Genomic DNA, 12,970 nt, shown 5'->3' with positions numbered 1-12,970 from the left:
TGCTAGTGTACGTATATATTCTATCTTTTTTTTTTCATGTAAATTCAGGTTTGAGAATTGACGAGTATTAATAAGTTACCGGGAGTGTTTCCTGAAGGCTGCGAGGTTAAATAGCCTTTTGAAGATGGGAGTACCGTCATGCAAAGCTTGTTGCATTTTCATGTTGAGTAAATAATAATACTAATTATTATTATTATTATTATTATTATTATTATTATTATTATTATTATTATTATTATTATCATCCCTGTGATGATTTACTCATTTCTTGAAAAGGAGGTACATTACAGACATTCTCACGAAAATAATGGCAGAATAAACGGAAACTTAAAAGACAGACAATCGTATTTACGGTTATATTGGGGCCATGCCTACCGTGTGAGAGTTAAGAAAGAGGCCCCGTCGGAGATTAAACGGTTAAAAATAACATTTCCTGCCTAGGCGGGACACTTACGGAAGAAATGAATGGGACATTAGTAAAGGTAAGATATACGCCTTTGTTACATTGCTGTGGTGTGCGATTGGTTAATGAATGAGGAGCCAGTAGTGATGATTGTGTCTACTTGCCGTGATGAGGGGGAAGGAATTTGGTTGTCAGACTCCGTCAAATTATTACATTTGCGCGCATTTAGGGATTTAGAAGTGTTAAAATTGCGCGCTGAAGTTTTGTTACAGTTGCACGCCTCTTTTCCTCTTTTTCTTTTGGTCATTTCGTGTCAAACTGCCCTACTGCATATGGTTATGATAAGATAACGAACACTTTCGAACACTATGACAAGAGATATTCACTTGAAGTAAGAAGCTACGTTACTTTCAGTCGCTCTCTCTTTTAGTCTGAAATCAAACAGCATGGAATTCACACTATCTGAAACCAAGAAAGGAAAGAAATCCTTGATTCACGATGGATACACGAACAGCGTCAACAGAATTCTTAAATCATCGGAAATTTCATGGCACTGTACAGTGAAAATCTGCAAAGGAAGGCTAAGAACCGATAATAGCTGTACAACTATAATCAGTGGAAAAAAAAAAAACATCGTTCTATTCGGAATGGGTTTGACAACAAACAAAGATTTACTAAGCATAATAACCCTGAAAAATGCCTGCTCGCAACAGTAATGGAAAGATACGCGCAATAGTAATGGTTTTAGAGTTAGTCATAGGTGCAATGCGCGCAAATGTAATGCACCGGCTGGAATATGTAAGCGAAGGAAAACTGTTGTTTTGGCTCATTTTAATGGACGAAGGTGGCACATGCAGTCAGGAGGAGGAAGGGGGATTGAGAGCTGAGAGGTTCAGTTTGACGAAGGAAGACGTCATAAAAGACGCTGAGAAGAGAAGGTGCAATGAATGGTAGCACTAGAGACAATCTCGACTCCTGATTATTGGTGCAAAAAAAAAAAAAGGAAGAGTAGGCCTAATAAAATTATGTATATGGTACTCGTGTGAGGAAGGAAGAGGTATAATTAGACAACAGCTGACAACAGGAAAAGAAGATGCAACATCTTTTCCTAATTATTCATAAGAATGCAGGGAAAGGAGAATAAAAATGAGCCTAATAAAATGACGGGGTCCGTTTGGTACCATTTGTGTGCGTCAGGGGACAACTTGCTTAATTAACCAAAACAGCGCAAGCTCCCTCTTCAGATAGAGTGCAGTTCGGTGTTGGTGCACTGACGCCAGGTTGGGCCTAACTGGTTTGACCAGTCTAGTAATGGCGGCTTCGAAACATGTTTGTTATTGCTTTTATAGCGTGTTTTTTTGCTCTCCCGTGTGTTGTTTTAGGGAGGTTTGCTGACTTGCACGGTACTTTTAGCATATGCACTGTTACAAATTAGTCTTAGCGTTCAATGATGCTCTGACTTGTAACTTTGTGATTTGTTAAGGGTCGGCTTGATAGCGCGTATTTTTTTGGACAAGTTTTCTCTCTCTCTCTTGAAGTGAATGCTATCAGACTTGTTCTGTTATATTTCCGTCACTTCAAGCAATATATTGTTGGAAATCATGGGGAATTTGCAACTGTAATTCTACCAAAAAAAAAAAAAAAAAAAAAAAAAAAAAAAAAAAAGTAACCTTGCGTGTAAAGTTTCATTGCATTTCAGTTTGACATAATCCATGTTTTATGTGGACTAAAGTTCCTGTATGATTATGATATTTAGACTCAGAACATCTACACGAATTTATGTCGTAATTTAGACTAATGATATTTGCATGATTCTGCTCAAGAGATACGAAAGTGAAGTTCATATTGTTCTGTTAGTGTATGATTATTATAGGTCCTTTGGACGGAAATATTAAGGAATTATTCTTGTTTGTTTCTTGAAGAGTAGCCCTAAAGTTATGAGGATTAGGTATAGAAAAGGTTGTGCAGTTAGTGGAATCTGTAAGTCTATTGTTTCTGTCATGATTACCGAAAAGAAGGGTCGCCTAACTACTCTACAAATATGAGTGTTTCGTGTTTATGGTTTGATTTACAGTATAGCAGGTACCGTGCACTGTATTCTTCTTTGGCTAAAACAACTGCCAAGTAATGTGTTAAACTTCGCGTGTCTACAAACACGTGCACATACATACATACATATACACGCACGTACCTGTGAAAAAGTAAAACATGATTTTGTGTGTATGCATATATATATATATATATATATATATATATATATATATATATATATATATATATATATATATATGTGTGTGTGTGTGTGTGTGTGTGTATACATATGGTAAATTAAGTGCTGCTGAGAATTTGGCTCGAAAAACAAAAGGGTATACTGCCTTTCTTGGTGAACGCATTCAGGTTAAGATACCTCAGGGGAGGTAACATCAATATATATAAATTGTCCTTGAAATGAAATCATATAAAACTAAGGAAAAGTCCGTAGATGCTTATAGACGACACCCAGACATGAACAATTGAGGGAATATTGACGTTGGCAACAAAAGCCTTTTTGTGTTTTAAATGGAAAAGATGACGTCCCTGTGGTATTTGCGTGGAGGTGGGGAGAGGGAAGGACGATAGGAGGAGGACAGAGTCCTAAGTACGTAGTTAGGAGTGGCGCGACGTTCCTCTGGGGGATTTCCCTCGCTGTTTTCAATGGATTTTATTGCTGACATTTGCTGTGGTTTATGAGACGTTGACTACTTGCTTGTGACGCTAGATATTATTATTAGTATTGTTTCAGCAGTTGGGTGTTTCTTTTCAAGTATACTACGCCATTCACCTTCATTTTGTATGTGACTTGAAGGTCCTTTCATTCCAGCGCCTCTTTCCAGAAAATTTGAATCATGTAATCTTCACCAATCTATCGCCCTCCATTCACTCAACTTACAACTGCTACTACTACTACTACTACTACTACTACGAGAGTCCTGAAGTCTCATTCATCTTCCTTCCTTTCACCAGCTCCACCTTTTCCGTTTACCTTATCCACCTTTTCCTTTCACCTCCACTTTTTCCTGTCTGACCCTCTGTCTCCAGAGACTCTTGTCCGGATTACTTTAGAATAGGTATTACAGTATTTCCCTTCGCTAGTAGCATTTTTGTAAGCGGTGTTTTCTTTGGAAATCGTGTGTCATCATCTTGTAAGATGGCCTATCCAATGGACCATAAACCTTCTTGTACAGGTGTCAGCAGAGTCAGAAGTCTCTATATAGAACCTTTGCAGTTGCCACTCTTTATTATCAGTGTATGCAAAGGATCTTTGACATATCTTATGCAAACAGTTCATTCAGCAGCTTGTACCTATCTATAATCATCTTTCATTGAATGCCAAGACACGCTTCATTATCAAACTTTTGTGCAGAGATCTTGTTGCCGTTTTCGTGTGACACGTTCTGTGACTCTACCACATACCTCATGAGACTTCTACCATTCCAGTTACTCTCAGATAACACCCAAACGTCTGTATACCTGACTGTCATGCTACCCTTATAACATTTCCATTACCCACATTCACTTTCAACTTTCTCCTCGCACAGCCACTTTCAAATTCTCTTGGTTGTCTTGTCAGTGACTAAAAGTTCACTGAACATCAGCTAGTTTTCTGCAACTGCTTGGCATACCCCAGACCAATATTGCAGCTTTTTCTAGTCTTTCAAGTTGCATCTTCATCTCCTGTCCTTTTTTTTACAGTTTGCTTCACCTTAACTATAGATTACTACATATGTCTGGAAGCATGTCACACCCTTGTGACCGTTTGTCATGGGTAAAGCAACACTTGATTTGATAGATAATGGAATTAGTTGTAGTGTGAGTCTAGTGTGCTCTTGGGTCGTATAATTGCTTCTGGATAGTGAGTTATTATTATTATTATTATTATTATTATTATTATTATTATTATTATTATTATTATTATTATTATTTGAGAACAAATTCTGTGAAGTCACTCTCTTGGGAACGACAACTAATTGTAATAAAAAAGACGAATATTTGTTGACTTTAACTGAGATTATGTCTTAATCTTGTAGCTTATTCCTCATAATTACAAAGTTGTTATTGTTATAGAATTGTTGTCATTGCCGGTTAGTAAAGAGTGATTAGGTCTATTTTTATCATTTGTCTTTTGTTTGTTTTGGCCAGAATCATTTATAACGATCTACAATCGAATACCCTACATTATCTACGTTGAAAATAATGTGTCCAAAATTTTGAGGTCTGGTCAGTAATCTTCATTTATTTATATTTGCATTGTGTTTATTTTTTTCTCAGTAATATTACTTTTCATGGTTGCTTGCCCTGGCCAGAAGAGAGAAGGTGTGTCAGGTCATTTTTTTCCTACACAGTCCAACAGGTGTTGGCGTAGAAGTTGCATCATTTTCACCCTAAGTCCCATCTCTCTCTCTCTCTCTCTCTCTCTCTCTCTCTCTTATTGGGTACTGTACTCTTGACCTTAAGCTGAGTACGTTCCATAACTTTTTTTTTCTGGGAGGATTATTAATTTCCTGTAATTAAAGTCCTAAGAATTCTATATTTTATTGGAGTCTTAAAACCACACTCTATATTACAGAATATCATCAACTTGACCCTTTAAGGGCAGAGATAATCTTTACACGCCGATATTAGCTTTAAAGCTGAATTAGTAGTTAGCAATCTTTCCAAACAGGTTTTTTTTCTTTTTATTTTTGCTATGTTGTGGCATTAATGTTACTAGCGGTTGTGGTGGTAAGTTCGGCGCGTGAAGAGCCGGATATTACCGTGAAATTGCTGCTAATAGCTTTGTGATTCCTCTGAGCAAAGAAGTTGGACTTCAAAATGGTTTATTTTTGCGTCCTGCTCAGTGTCGATTCTTTCAATGTTTTACACTGTTTTATTATCAAGAACTGGTTTGTTTCTCCTATTAGGTCTATGCTAGATTCTTCATAGGTTTTTATTATTATTATTATTATTCCCAGGAGATGAAACCCCAAAGCATGTAGAACAGACCCCTGTCAATTCAGTGAATGATTATTCACTTGTATATTGTTATCAAGAAGCAGTTTGTTTCTCATACTAAGTTCATGCCATGGAATTTTTCTTAAGTTACTCTGATTATTATTATTATTATTATTATTATTATTATTATTATTATTATTATTAGTTATTATTATTATTATTATTATTATTATTATTATTATTATTATTCAGGAGATGAACCTATTCATATGGAACAGGCCTTTAGGGAGCCACTGGCTTGAAATTCAAGCTTCCAGAGAATATAAGATGTTCATTTTGAAAGAAATGACCGAAGATGACAAGAGGAAATGTAGAAATTTCGGACGAGGTAGTCAATCCCAGTAAATCCATTTCCTGTAAAATGCAGGACCGACAGTTTTTGGCCCTGTTTTTATCTGATTTATTTCCCGTTTAGGGAAATGCGGCTCGTGTTTTTCGTCGCCCTCCGTACGATAATTTAAGTGCCTTCACATCCCCCCTAACCCCCCGCCCCAACCCCCAACAAGACCAATAGTGTTGTGCACATAGTTACATAAGCCATCATCAGATGACTCGGCCCAGAGCGGCCGATTATCCGTCATTAAACTACAAATTATCATTGCAAAAAGGCCGCCCACAGGAATGATGCGATTGTAGATAATAAGGGTTTCCTTAATTTCTTCTTCTTTTTATTCATTACGCCAGTTGTTTTAAAAAAAATCTACTATTTAATTGGTGCAGAGTGTATGATTGGCGCTTTTGAAGGTTGGGAAATTTATAATCATAAGAAAAATGTTAGCAGGACCTTTGTAGGATACTTATCTCTCTCTCTCTCTCTCTCTCTCTCTCTCTCTCTCTCTCTCTCTCTCTTTATACAAATATATATATGTATATAATATATATATATAATATATATAACTATATATATAAATATATATACATATATATATATACTACATATCTAATCATATATATACCTATATATATAAATATATTATACATATATATATATATATTATACATCTATATATATATATATATATATATATAATATACTATATATATATATCGTACCCCTGACGGTGAAGATTTTTTGCGTTGAAGCGACCGTTAATTGGACGCGTCTTTTCGTCGCTTAGTTCCAACAGAGGGGGTTGGGGAAGGTGGGTGGGTGAGCGGGGGGCATGTTTAGCGTCGCACAATACGGATGTGAAACCGGTTGAAGAGGGGGAACTCTCTCTTTATCTAAGTGAAAAAAGTTACTCTTTGTATAATGACTTTTGTTCGCGGTGGTGGTAGGTTTCTGCTTCCTAATACGTGGTATAGCAGTTATGACTTGGACCATCGACAGATGGTCTCGTTGTTTGTCGTCACTTTCTCTTAAGTTGTATTTCAACAGAGGTCTTTCTCATTCATAAATGATCCCTGATCCCTTTACCTGCTGATAGCAACCAGATTCGCCCCTGATCCCCTTTACCTGCTGATAGCAACCAGATTCGACCCCTGATCCCTTTACCTGCTGATAGCAACCCAGATTCGCCCCCTGATCCCTTTACATGCTGATAGCAACCAGATTCGCCCCCTGATCCCTTTACCTGCTGATAGCAAACCAGATTCGCCCCCTGATCCCTTTACCTGCTGATAGCAACCAGATTCGCCCATGATCCCCTTTACCTGCTGAAAGCAACCAGATTCGCCCCTGATCCCCTTTACTGCTGATGCGAATTCGCAGATTCGCCCCTGATCCCCTTTACCTGCTGATTGCAACCAGATTTTGTCGACCTGATCCCTTACCTGCTGATAGCAACCAGACTCTCCCCTAGCCCCATCCCCTTTTACCTGCTGATAGCCAACCAGATTTGCCCCCTGAATCCTTTACCTGCTGATAACAACCAGATTCTCCCCCTGCATCCCCTTTACCTGCCCTGATAGCAACCAGATTTCCGCCCCTGATCCCCTTTACTGCTGATACAACCAATTCCCCCTGATCCCCTACCTTGCTGATAGCACCAGATTCGTTCCCCTGATCCCCTTTTACCCTGTGAGGCCCCACCAGATCGCCCCTGATCCCCTTTACCTGCTGATGCAACCAGAATTCGCCTGATCCCTTTTACCCTGCTGAAGCCCAACCCCAGATCGACCCTGATCCCCTTTACCCTGCTGATTAGCCCCAACCATCGCCCCTGATTCTTTACCTCTTGATAGCCACAGATTCGCCATGGATCCCCGTTTACCCCTGCTGATAGCAACCAGATTCTTTTCCCTGATCCCACCCCTTTACCCATGCTGACTGCAACCAGATTCCGCTGATTCCCCACCCTTTACCTGCTGATAGCCAACCATATTCCCGCCCCTGAACCCCTACTGATGATACAACCGGATTTGCCCCCTGATCCCTTTAGCCTCCCTGTTAATAGCAAACCAGATTCGCCCCTTATCCCTTTACCTGCTGAAAACAAAAACCAGATTCAGCCCCTGATCCCTTTACCTGCTGGGATAGCCACATATTGCCCCTGAATCCCCTTTACCTGCTGATAGCAACCAGATTCCCCTTTCCCCTGCATTCCCCGCCTTTACCTTCCCTGATAGCAACCAAGATTCGCCCTGATCCCTTTTACCTGCTGATAACAAACCAGATTCGCCCCTGATCTTTACCTGCTGATAGCAACCGAGATTCGTCCCTGATCCCCTTTACCTGCTGATGTGCAAACCAGATTTCGCCCCTGGCCCCATTTCCTCTTTAACCTTTTGCCCTGATCCCTGTATCAAACCCCAGATTCGCCCCCTGATCCCCTTTACCTGCTGATAGCACCAGATTCGACCCCTGATCCCTTTTATTAAACAATATTTAAAAAAAAATCTTTTAACAACCGCCCATTTATTATTATTTAAAAAAAACCTGCTGATAGCAAACCAGATTCGCCCCTGATCCCCTTTACCTCTGATAAGCCACCCCATTCCCGCCCTGGCTCCCCTTTACCTTGCCTGATGCAACCATATTTCCTTCTGAGCCCCTTTACCCTGCTGATGGCAACCAGATTCGCCTCCTGATCCCTTTACCCTGCTGATAGCAACATTCCGCCCTGACCCCTTTACCTGCTGATGCAACCGATTTCCACCCCTGATCCCCCTTTGTTTACCTGCTGATAGCAACCAGATTCGCTCCCTGATCCCCTTTACCTCTGATGGCAACCAGATTTGCCCCTGATCCCCTTTACCTGCTGTAGCAAACAGATTCCGCTGACCCTTTACCTGCTGATAGCAACCAGATTTTTCCCTGGATTCCTACTGCTGTAGCAAACAATTCGCCCCTTGATCCCCTTTCCTGCTGATAGCAAACCCATTTGCCCCTGATCCCCTTTACCTGCTGAGAGGCAACCAGATTCGCCCTGGGATCCCCTTTACCTGCTGATAGCAACCAGATTCCGTCCCTTGATCCCCTTTAACCTGCCTGATGCAACAGATTCGCCCCCTGATCCCCTTTACCTGCTGATGCAACCAATTCGCCCCTACCCCCACATAGATTTCGCCCCTTGATCCCCTTTACCTGCTGATAGCTGATCCCTTTACCTGCTGATTAGCAACCCCAGATCGCCCTAATCCCCTTTACCTGCTGATAGCCATACCAAGATTCCGCTCCCTGGATCCCCTTTACCTGCTGATAGCCACCCAGATTCGCTTCGCCCTGGATCCCCTTTTACCTGCTGATAGCAACCAGTATTCGCCCCTGGATCCCCTTTACCTGCTGATATCAAACCCCAGATTCGCCCCTGGAAAAAAAAAAAATCCCCCCCCCCATTTACTTGCTGATAAGCAAAACCAGATTCGCTTGTACAAGCAAGAAGCACCAGTATGTCAGTAAAATGTACCTCGACCGCTCTCGAACTTCTCAGCTCCGAACTTCCCTGGAGCTTCTCAGCTCCGAACGTTCTCATTTCCAGAGGTCCTTTTTTCCTCACACCGCTGGACTCCGAAGAAGTTTCCCTGGTGGGATGTCGTGCGATCAGAACTTCAGAAGTTCAAGCGAAGATGCAAAACATTGCTACCCTATTCTCCTTGCATTTTAATGCATTTTAATCCATTTATTAACTTATTATTTTTTTTTAATAAGTGGGAGGGGCTCTGTCTGTATTCCCTTTACCTCCTCGTAATTCTTCCTGATGAACACCATAATATTCTTTGTAAGCTTGAATTTCAAGTCACTGGCCCTTGTGGTGGGCTTGTTCCATGTGAATTAAGTTCATCTTCTGAATAATAATAATAATAATAATAATAATAATAATAATAATAATATATAATAATAATAATAATAAGAGTGCATGGGAAAGAAGGACTAATAAAAGTAGACGAAGACCCAGAAATATACAGAGACAGGAGAATGACAGACAGAACAGAGGACTGGCACAACAAACCAATGCACGGACAATACATGAGACAGACTAAAGAACTAGCCAGCGATGACACATGGCAATGGCTACAGAGGGGAGAGCTAAAGAAGGAAACTGAATGAATGATAACAGCGGCACAAGATCAGGCCCTAAGAACCAGATATGTTCAAAGAACGATAGACGGAAATGACATCTCTCCCATATGTCAATGTAGGAAGTGCAATACGAAAAATTAAACCATAAACTGTGCAAGAAACATCAGTTACCTTGCAGTAATAAGTGGTACGAGCACCAACCTGAGGGTGTGATAGAAAACGATCAGGCAAAGATCCTCTGTGACTATGGTATCAGAACGGATAGGGCGATACGTGCAACAGACCAGACGTGACGTTGATTGACAAAATCAAGAAGAAAGTATCACTCATTGATGTCGCAATACCATGGGACACCAGAGTTGAAGAGAAAGAGAGGGAAAAAATGGATAAGTATCAAGATCTGAAAATAAAAATAATAAGGATATGGGATATGCCAGTGGAAATCGTACCCATAATCATAGGAGCACTAGGCACGATCCCAAGATCCCTGAAAGGAATCTAGAAAAACTAGATGCTGAAGTAGCTCCAGGACTCATGCAGAAGAGGTGTTGATCCTAGAAACGGCGCACATAGTAAGAAAAGTGATGGACTCCAAGGAGGCAGGATGCAACCCGGAACCCCACACTATAAATACCACCCAGTCGAATTGGAGGACTGTGATAGAGCAAAAAAAAAAATAATAAAATAAAATAAAACAATAATAATAATAATAATAAATAATAATAATGCAGATTTCTTTTTTGCAGTCATTGTTTTCACGTTGTTAATCTTGATTTTATATATTTTTTCTCGGATGGAAAACAGATTTCCAAACATGATTGCAACGAATACTTTCCTTTTTGAAAATTGCAGGAAGCAGCTATTCACCGTGAAATATCATGTAACGATTGGTTATTCATTCAAAAGCTGGTTTCATTAACTAGAAATTTTGTTCGTATAACGGTTGAAGTGAATTAATTATTATTTTAAAACTAGTATCATTGAGTAGCCTCCATGCAGAATTTAAGTTGAAAAGCTTTGTATAACTAGTATTGGAACGTTACCTTTGGCGGAAAGTTATACATTATTCATATTATTTGAAAAAATCGAAAGTTGGTATTAGAAATAATTTTTGTTATTCGTGATGCACTGTTATTTGTTATTTGAAAAATAAGATAAAATAAGGGCGAAAAATTCTTTTTATTGTGGTGTTTTGTTTTTAAAAGAAATTAAATTTGGGATGAGAAACTGTTCGTGTTATTCTTAATGTTTTTTTATTTATTATTCGTGAGGTAAAATCTAATATTGATATGTTTATGTTTAATTTTAATATATTTCCTCTTTTTAGAATTCTGTCCTAGAAATTATTACTAAATAATAATAATCGTATCCTACCTTGAGCTTGAAATATCTTGAAACATGTCCGCAGGTTTTTTTCTCTATTGCACAAAGTTGCAAAACATGTCGCGATTTTCTTCTGTTCCACTAACTTGCAAACATTATAGCTGACATTTTCTCTATTGCACAAAGTTGTAAACATTTTAGCAGTCTTTTTCTCTATTACACAAAGTTGCAAACATTATAGCTGACATTTTCTCTATTGCACGAAATTGCAAACATTATAGCAGACATTTTCTCTGTTGCACAAATTTGCAAACATTATAGCAGACATTTTCTCTATTGCACGAAATTGCAAACATATTAACAGGCTTTTTCCATTATTGCACAAAGTTGCGAACATTATAGCAGACTTTTTCTCTATTGCACAAAGTTGCAGACATTTTCTCTATTGTAAACATGATTGCAGACATTTTGACTAGTGCACAAAGTTGCAAAGATTATGGGAGTCTTTTTCTTTATTGCACAAATTTGCAAACATTATAGCAGACATTTTCTTTGTAGCACAAAGTTGAATTCATTATATTTATGGTCACAGACTATTTTGTACTAAAAACTGTTAACTTACCTTCGCACTTAGGTAATACGGTGTAATAAATTTACATTTCACCGTACGTGACCCGTTCAAGACAAACTCAACCGTCTGTGCATGCGACCATCTTGATACTTCTTGCAGTCTCCAGTGACTGGTATTATCTGCAAATATCAGCCATTACCTTATCTCTCTCTCTCTCTCTCTCACTCTCTCTCTCTCCAATTCTTCTCTCTCTCTCTCTCTCTCTCTCTCTCGTTTTTGCTGAGACTTTTGCTTACTTCGCAATCCGGTTTAGCCTAAATGATTTTTAGAATATGAAATTTGCTCTCTCTCTCTCTATCTCGTCCTCTCTCTCTCTCTCTCTCAGTTTTACACGGATGAAATTATAAGGTTTGATTATATTTCAAAATCCAAGGACGCTAACATTTACACGTGTTACTGAAGACAGAAGACAGACAGAGAGACAGTGTATACAGACAGACAGACGATATATTACTGTATACGGACAAACCGACAGACGATGTATTACTTGATACATACAGACAGACTACGTATTACTGTATTCAGACGGACGATATATTAGTGTATACAGACAGGCAATGTATGACTGTATACAGACAGAAAGACAATGTATTATTATGTACAGACAGACAGATAAACAGACAATGTATTACTGTATACAGACAGACAGACAGACGATTCATTACTGTATACAGATAGACAATGTAGCACTGTATATAGACGGACAGACAGACGGGCGATGTATTACTGTATACAGACAGAAAGACGAGGTTTGCAGAGACATTCAGACAATCAGTTTCGTCAGATTATCTGCAATTTGAAGACAGGATTGCAGGCTTTGCAGTTAGGACGTGTACATTTAGGCAAAGCTGGGGTTTTCCACTGAAAATAGTGGATTCAAACAATAGGTAATTTCCAACGTAATACGATCATTTTTGTACCCCCCCCCCCCCCAACCCCCACGGAAATTTGGTCGGAGAAGCTAAGGTCACGCTCGCAAGAAATATACATTTAGTATTTTAGTAAAGCCATGGAAGACATTATTCTTTCATTTTGTAACAATAACTTGGAGATTAACTTGAGAATCTTCAACTTATCTGTTGATCAAGGCAAGAAAATAGAAGCAAAATATTCTTTTATA

This window comes from Macrobrachium nipponense, chromosome 39 (assembly GCF_015104395.2).
Source record: "Macrobrachium nipponense isolate FS-2020 chromosome 39, ASM1510439v2, whole genome shotgun sequence".
Taxonomy (NCBI): Eukaryota; Metazoa; Arthropoda; class Malacostraca; order Decapoda; family Palaemonidae; genus Macrobrachium; species Macrobrachium nipponense.
The sequence above is the reverse complement of the archived record's forward strand: the minus strand, read 5'-3'. Positions refer to the sequence as shown.